The following is an 8,643-nucleotide window of genomic DNA, read 5'->3' as shown; positions in this document are numbered from 1 at the left end:
GGTCTGATCGTGGGGGTGAATATCTGAGTTTCGAGTTTGGTACTCACTTAAGACAATGTGGAATTGTTTCGCAGTTAACACCGCCTGGAACACCACAGCGTAATGGTGTGTCCGAACGTCGTAATCGTACTTTGTTAGAGATGGTGCGATCTATGATGTCTCTTACTGATTTGCCGTTATCATTTTGGGGTTATGCATTAGAAACAGCTGCATTCACTTTAAATAGGGCACCATCAAAATCCGTTGAGACGACACCATACGAACTGTGGTATGGCAAAAGGCCAAAGTTGTCGTTTCTTAAAGTTTGGGGATGTGATGCTTATGTCAAAAAGCTTCAGCCTGAAAAGCTGCAACCCAAAGCGGAAAAATGCGTCTTCATAGGCTACCCAAACGAGACAGTTGGGTACACCTTCTATCTCAAATCCGAGGGCAAAGTGTTTGTTGCTAAGAACGGAACTTTTCTCGAGAAGGAGTTTCTCTCGAGAGAATTAAGTGGGAGGAAGATAGAACTTGACAAGGTTGTCGAACCTCTCATCCCTCTGGATGGTGGCGCAGGGCAAAGGGAAACCTCTGTCAATGCGACGCCGGTTGAGGAGGAAGTTAATGATGATGATCATGAAACTCCAGTTCAAGTTTCTGTTGAACCACGCAGGTCGACGAGATCACGCGCTGCTCCAGAGTGGTACGGTAATCCCGTCTTATCAATCATGTTGTTAGACAACAATGAACCTGCGAATTATGAAGAAGCAATGGTGGGCCCAGATTCCAACAAATGGCTAGAAGCCATGAAATCTGAGATAGGATCCATGTATGAGAACAAAGTGTGGACTTTGGAGATACTACCTGAAGGCCGCAAGGCTATTCAGAACAAATGGATCTTTAAGAAGAAGACGGACGCTGACGGTAATGTGACCGTTTATAAAGCTCGACTTGTGGCAAAGGGTGTTTCACAAGTTCCAGGAATTGACTACGATGAGACTTTCTCTCCTGTGGCAATGCTTAAGTCCGTCAGAATCATGTTAGCAATAGCTGCATTTTTCGATTATGAAATCTGGCAGATGGATGTCAAAACGGCGTTCCTTAACGGTTTCCTTAAGGAAGAGTTGTATGTGATGCAACCCGAAGGTTTTGTCGATCCTAAAAATGCTGACAAGGTGTGCAAGCTCCAGCGATCCATTTATGGACTGGTGCAAGCATCTCGGAGTTGGAACAAACGCTTTGATGAGGTGATCAAAGCATTTGGGTTTATACAAGTGGTTGGAGAATCTTGTATTTACAAGAAAGTGAGTGGGAGCTCTGTGGCGTTTCTAATATTATATGTGGATGACATATTACTGATTGGAAACAACGTAGAGCTTTTGGAGAGCATAAAAGGTTACTTGAATAAAAGTTTCTCTATGAAGGACCTAGGAGAAGCTGCTTACATTCTAGGCATTAAAATCTATAGGGATAGATCAAAACGCCTGATAGGACTTTCACAAAGCACATACCTTGATAAAGTTTTGAAGAGGTTCAAAATGGAACAGTCCAAGAAAGGGTTCTTGCCAGTTTTACAAGGTACGAGATTGAGTAAGACTCAGTGCCCAGCAACTGATGAAGATAGAGAGCATATGCGCTCCGTCCCCTATGCTTCAGCCATAGGTTCTATCATGTATGCGATGCTGTGCACTAGACCGGATGTTAGCCTGGCCATAAGTATGGCAGGTAGGTTCCAGAGTAATCCAGGAGTGGATCACTGGACAACGGTTAAGAATATCCTGAAGTACCTGAAAAGGACTAAGGAGATGTTTCTCGTGTATGGAGGTGACGAAGAGCTCGTCGTAAAAGGTTACGTCGATGCAAGCTTTGACACAGATCCGGACGACTCTAAGTCGCAAACCGGATACGTATTTATTCTTAATGGGGGTGCAGTAAGCTGGTGCAGTTCCAAGCAAAGCGTCGTAGCAGATTCTACATGTGAAGCAGAGTACATGGCTGCCTCGGAGGCGGCTAAGGAGGGTGTCTGGATGAAGCAGTTCATGACGGATCTTGGAGTGGTGCCAAGTGCACTGGATCCAATAACCTTGTTCTGTGACAACACTGGTGCCATTGCCTTAGCAAAGGAACCACGGTTTCACAAGAAGACCAGACACATCAAACGACGCTTCAACCTCATCCGCGACTACGTCGAGGAAGAGGACGTAAATATATGCAAAGTGCACACGGATCTGAATGTAGCAGACCCGCTGACTAAACCTCTTCCACGGCCAAAACATGATCGACACCAGCTGTATGGGTGTTAGATTTATTACAATGTAATTCACATGGTGATGTGAGGGCTAGATTATTGACTCTAGTGCAAGTGGGAGACTGTTGGAATTATGCCCTAGAGGCAATAATAAATGTATAGTTATTATTATAATTCCTGTATCAAGATAATAGTTTATTATCCATGTTATAATTGTATTGAATGAAGACTCATTTACATGTGTGGATACATAGACAAAACACCGTCCCTAGCATGCCTCTAGTTGGCTAGCCAGTTGATCGATGATAGTCAGTGTCTTCTGATTATGAACAAGGTGTTGTTGCTTGATAACTGGATCACGTCATTGGGAGAATCACGTGATGGACTAGACCGAAACTAATAGACGTAGCATGTTGATCGTGTCATTTTGTTGCTACTGTTTTCTGCGTGTCAAGTATTTATTCCTATGACCATGAGATCATATAACTCACTGACACCGGAGGAATGCTTTGTGTGTATCAAACGTCGCAACGTAACTGGGTGACTATAAAGATGCTCTACAGGTATCTCCGAAGGTGTTAGTTGAGTTAGTATGGATCAAGACTGGGATTTGTCACTCCGTGTGACGGAGAGGTATCTCAGGGCCCACTCGGTAATACAACATCACACACAAGCCTTGCAAGCAATGTAACTTAGTGTAAGTTGCGGGATCTTGTATTACGGAACGAGTAAAGAGACTTGCCGGTAAACGAGATTGAAATAGGTATGCGGATACTGACGATCGAATCTCGGGCAAGTAACATACCGAAGGACAAAGGGAATGACATACGGGATTATACGAATCCTTGGCACTGAGGTTCAAACGATAAGATCTTCGTAGAATATGTAGGATCCAATATGGGCATCCAGGTCCCGCTATTGGATATTGACCGAGGAGTCTCTCGGGTCATGTCTACATAGTTCTCGAACCCGCAGGGTCTACACACTTAAGGTTCGACGTTGTTTTATGCGTATTTGAGTTATATGGTTGGTTACTGAATGTTGTTCGGAGTCCCGGATGAGATCACGGACGTCACGAGGGTTTCCGGAATGGTCCGGAAACGAAGATTGATATATAGGATGACCTCATTTGATTACCGGAAGGTTTTCGGAGTTACCGGGAATGTACCGGGAATGACGAATGGGTTCCGGGAGTTCACCGGGGGGGGGGGGGGCAACCCACCCCGGGGAAGCCCATAGGCTTTGGGGAGACACACCAGCCCTTAGTGGGCTGGTGGGACAGCCCCAAGGGGGCCTATGCGCCAAGAATAAAGAATCAAAGGAAAAAAAAAGAGGGAGGAAGTGGGAAGGGAAGGGGACTCCTCCCACCAAACCAAGTCCAACTCGGTTTGGGGGGGGGGGAGTCCTCCCCCCCTTTGCTCGGACGACTCCTTGGGGGTCCTTGGACCCCAAGGCAAGGCCCCCCTCCCTCCTCCTATATATATGGAGCAATTAGGGCTGATTTGAGACGACTTTCTCACGGCTGCCCGACCACATACCTCCATAGTTTTTCCTCTAGATCGCGTTTCTGCGGAGCTCGGGCGGAGCCCTGCTGAGACAAGATCATCACCAACCTCCGGAGCGCCGTCACGCTGCCGGAGAACTCTTCTACCTCTCCGTCTCTCTTGCTGGATCAAGAAGGCCGAGATCATCGTCGAGCTGTACGTGTGCTGAACGCGGAGGTGCCGTCCGTTCGGTACTAGATCGTGGGACTGATCGCGGGATTGTTCGCGGGGCGGATCGAGGGACGTGAGGACGTTCCACTACATCAACCGCGTTCTCTAACGCTTCTGCTGTACGATCTACAAGGGTACGTAGATCACTCATCCCCTCTCGTAGATGGACATCACCATGATAGGTCTTCGTGCGCGTAGGAAAATTTTTGTTTCCCATGCGACGTTCCCCAACAATATGCCCTAGAGGCAATAATAAAATTGTTATTATCATATTTCCTTGTTCATGATAATCGTCTATTGTTCATGCTATAATTGTATTAACAGGAAACAGTAATACATGTGTGAATAAATAGATCACAATGTGTCCCTAGCAAGCCTCTAGTTGGCTAGCTCGTTAGTCAATAGATGATCATGGTTTCCTGATCATGGGCATTAGATGTCATTGATAACGGGATCACATCATTGGGAGAATGATGTGATGGACAAGACCCAATCCTAAGCAGAACACTAGATCGTATTGTTCGTATGCTAAAGCCTTTCTAATGTCAAGTATCTTTTCCTTCGACCGTGAGATTGTGCAACTCCCGGATACCGTAGGAGTGCTTTGGGTGTATCAAACGTCACAACGTAACTGGGTGACTATAAAGGTGCACTACGGAAACCATCCATCCTATATATCATGAACAAGGAAATATGATAATAACAATTTTATTATTGCCTCTAGGGCATATTGTTGGGGAACGTCGCATGGGAAACAAAAATTTTCCTACGCGCACGAAGACCTATCATGGTGATGTCCATCTACGAGACGGGATGAGTGATCTACGTACCCTTGTAGATCGTACAGCAGAAGCGTTAGTGAACGCGGTTGATGTAGTGGAACGTCCTCACGTCCCTCGATCCGCCCCGCGAACAATCCCGCGATCAGTCCCACGATCTAGTACCGAACGGACGGCACCTCCGCGTTCAGCACACGTACAGCTTGACGATGATCTCGGCCATCTTGATCCAGCAAGAGAGACGGAGAGGTAGAAGAGTTCTCCGGCAGCGTGACGGCGCTCCGGAGGTTGGTGATGACCTTGTCTCAGCAGGGCTCCGCCCGAGCTCCGCAGAAACGCGATCTAGAGGAAAAACCGTGGAGGTATGTGGTCGGGCTGCCGTGGAAAAGTCGTCTCAAATCAGCCCTAAAACCTCCGTATATATAGGTGGGAGGGAGGGGAGGAGGCAGCCTCAAAACCTAAAGGTTTGGCCGAAACTGGAGGTGGAGGAGTCCTACTCCAATCCTACTTGGAATAGGATTCCACCTTCCCACTTGGAAACTCTTTCCACCTTGTGTTTTTTCCTTCTCAAACCTTATGGGCCTTAGTGGGAACTTATTCCAGCCCACTAGGGGCTGGTTGATCTCTTCCCATAGCCCATGAGACCCCTTGGGGCGTGACACCCCTCCCGATGGTCCCCGGCACCCCTCCCGGCACTCCCGGTACACTACCGATGAGTCCGAAACTTTTCCGGTAATGCACGAAAACCTTCCGGTAACCAAATGAGGTCATCCTATATATCAATCTTCGTTTCCGGACCATTCCGGAAACCCTCGTGACGTCCGTGATCTCATCCGGGACTCCGAAAAACATTCGGTAACCAACCATATAACTCAAATACGCATAAAACAACGTCGAACCTTAAGTGTGCAGACCATGCGGGTTCGAGAACTATGTAGACATGACCCGAGAGACTCCTCGGTCAATATCCAATAGCGGGACCTAGATGCCCATATTGGATCCTACATATTCTACGAAGATATTATCGTTTGAACCTCAGTGCCAAGGATTCATATAATCCCGTATGTCATTCCCTTTGTCCTTCGGTATGTTACTTGCCCGAGATTCGATCGTTAGTATCCGCATACCTATTTCAATCTCGTTTACCGGCAAGTCTCTTTACTCGTTCCGTAATACAAGATCCCGCAACTTACATTAAGTTACATTGCTTGCAAGGCTTGTGTGTGATGTTGTATTACCGAGTGGGCCCCGAGATACCTCTCCGTCACACGGAGTGACAAATCCCAGTCTCGATCTATACTAACTCAACGAACACCTTCGGAGATACCTGTAGAGCATCTTTATAGTCACCCAGCTACGTTGCGACGTTTGATACACACAAAGCATTCCTCCGGTGTCCGTGAGTTATATGATCTCATGGTCATAGGAACAAATACTTGACACGCAGAAAACAGTAGCAACAAAATGACACGATCAACATGCTACGTCTATTAGTTTGGGTCTAGTCCATCACATGATTCTCCTAATGATGTGATCCCGTTATCAAGTGACAACACTTGCCTATGGCCAGGAAACCTTGACCATCTTTGATCAACGAGCTAGTCAACTAGAGGCTTACTAGGGACAGTGTTTTGTCTATGTATCCACACAAGTATTGTGTTTCCAATCAATACAATTATAGCATGGATAATAAACGATTATCATGAACAAAGAAATATAATAATAACTAATTTATTATTGCCTCTAGGGCATATTTCCAACAGTCTCCCACTTGCACTAGAGTCAATAATCTAGTTCACATCACCATGTGATTCCAACGAATCCAACACCCATATAGTTATGGGGTCTGATCACGTCTTGCTCGTGAGAGAGGTTTTAGTCAATGGTTCTGAAACTTTCAGATTCGTGCGTTCTTTACAAATCTTTATGTCATCTTATAGATGCTGCTACTACGTGCTATTCGGAAATGCTCCAAATATCTACTCTACTATATGAATCCGTTTCACTACTCATAGTTATCCGGATTAGTGTCAAAGCTTGCATTGACGTAACCCTTTACGACAAACTCTTTAACCACCTCCATAATCGAGAAAAATTCCTTAGTCCATTAGTTACTAAGGATAAATTTCGACCGTTGCTAGTGATTCAATCATGGATCACTCTCTATACCTCTCAACATACTTTGAGTCAAGGCACACTTCAGGTGCGGTACACAGCATGGCATACTTTAGATTCTACGGCTAAGGCATAGAAGACGACCTTCGTCTATTCTCTTTATTCTGTCGTGGTCGGGTTTTGAGTCTTACTCAAATTCACACCTCACAACGCAACCAAGAACTCCTTCTTTGCTGGTCTATTTTGAACTCTTTCAAAAACTTTTCAAGGCATGCATCTTGTTGAAACTTCTATTAAGTGCTTTTGATCTATCTCCATAGATCTTTGATGCTCAACGTTCAAGTAGCGTAATCCAGGTACTCCTTTGAAAACTTCTTTCAAACAACCTTGTATGCTTTACAGAAATTCTACATTACTTCTGATCCACAATATGTCAACCACATATACCTATCAGAAATTCTATAGTGCTCCCACTCACTTCTTTGGAAATACAAGTTTCTCATAAACCTTGTACAAACCCAAAATCTTTGATCATCTCATCAAAGTGTATATTCCAAGTCCGAGATGCTTACACCAGTCCATTGAAGGATCACTGGAGCTTGCATACTTGCTAGTATCTTTAGGATCGACAAAACCTTCTGGTTGTATCACATACAATGTTTGCTCAAGGAAACCGTCGAGAAAACAATGTTTTGACATCCTACGTGCAATATTTCATAAATAATGCATCAACAACTAACATAATTCTAACAGACTTTTAGCATCGCTACGAGTGAGAAAGTCTCATCATAGTCAACTGTTTGATCTTCTCGAAAACATCTTTGCGACAAGTCGAGCTTTTCTTAATAGTGACTTATCACCATCATCGTCTGTCTTCTTTTAAAGATCCATTTTTACTCAATAGTCCTATGACCATCAAGTAGTTCTACCAAAGTCTACACTTTGTTTTCACACATGGATCCTCTCTCGGATTTCATGGCTTCCAGCCATTTGTCGGAATCTGGGCCCACCATCGCTTTCTCCATAACTCGTAGGTTCGCTGTTGCTCAACAACATGACCTCCAAGATAGGGTTACCGTACTACTCTGCAACAGTACACGACCTTGTCGACCTACGAGGTTTGTAGTAACTTGATTCGAAGCTCAATGATCATCATCATCAGCTTCCACTTCAATTGGTGTAGGCGCCACATGAACAACTTCCTGCGCCCTGCTACACACTGGTTGAAGTGATGGTTCAATAACCTCATCAAGTTCTACTACCCTCCCACTCAATTCTTTCGAGACAAACCTTTCCTCGAGAAAGGATCCGTTTCTAGAAACAAACACTTTGCTTTCGGATCTGATATAGGAGATGTACCCAACTGTTTTGGATATCCTATGAAGATGCATTTATCCGCTTTGGGTTCGAGCTTATCAGACTGAAACTTTTTCACATAAGTGTCGAAACCCCAAACTTTCAAGAAACGACAGTTTAGATTTCTCTAAACATCAGTCTATACTGTGTCATCTCAACGGAAATACGCGGTGCCCTATTTAAAGTGAGTGCGGTTGTCTCTAATGCATAACCCATAAACGATAGTGGTAATTCGATAAGAGACATCATAGTATGCACCATACCAAATAGTGCGTGGCTATGACTTTGAGACACATCATCACACTATGATGTTCCAGGTGGCATGAACTGCGAAACAATTTCCACATTGTCTTAACTGTGTACCAAAACTCGTAACTCAGATATTCATTTCCATGATCATATCGTAGACAGTTTATCCTCTTGTTACGACGAACTTCACTCTGAAACGGAA

This window comes from Hordeum vulgare, chromosome 6H (assembly GCF_904849725.1).
Source record: "Hordeum vulgare subsp. vulgare chromosome 6H, MorexV3_pseudomolecules_assembly, whole genome shotgun sequence".
In the NCBI taxonomy this organism is placed as follows: Eukaryota; Viridiplantae; Streptophyta; class Magnoliopsida; order Poales; family Poaceae; genus Hordeum; species Hordeum vulgare.
Note: the sequence above shows the minus strand (reverse complement) of the source record.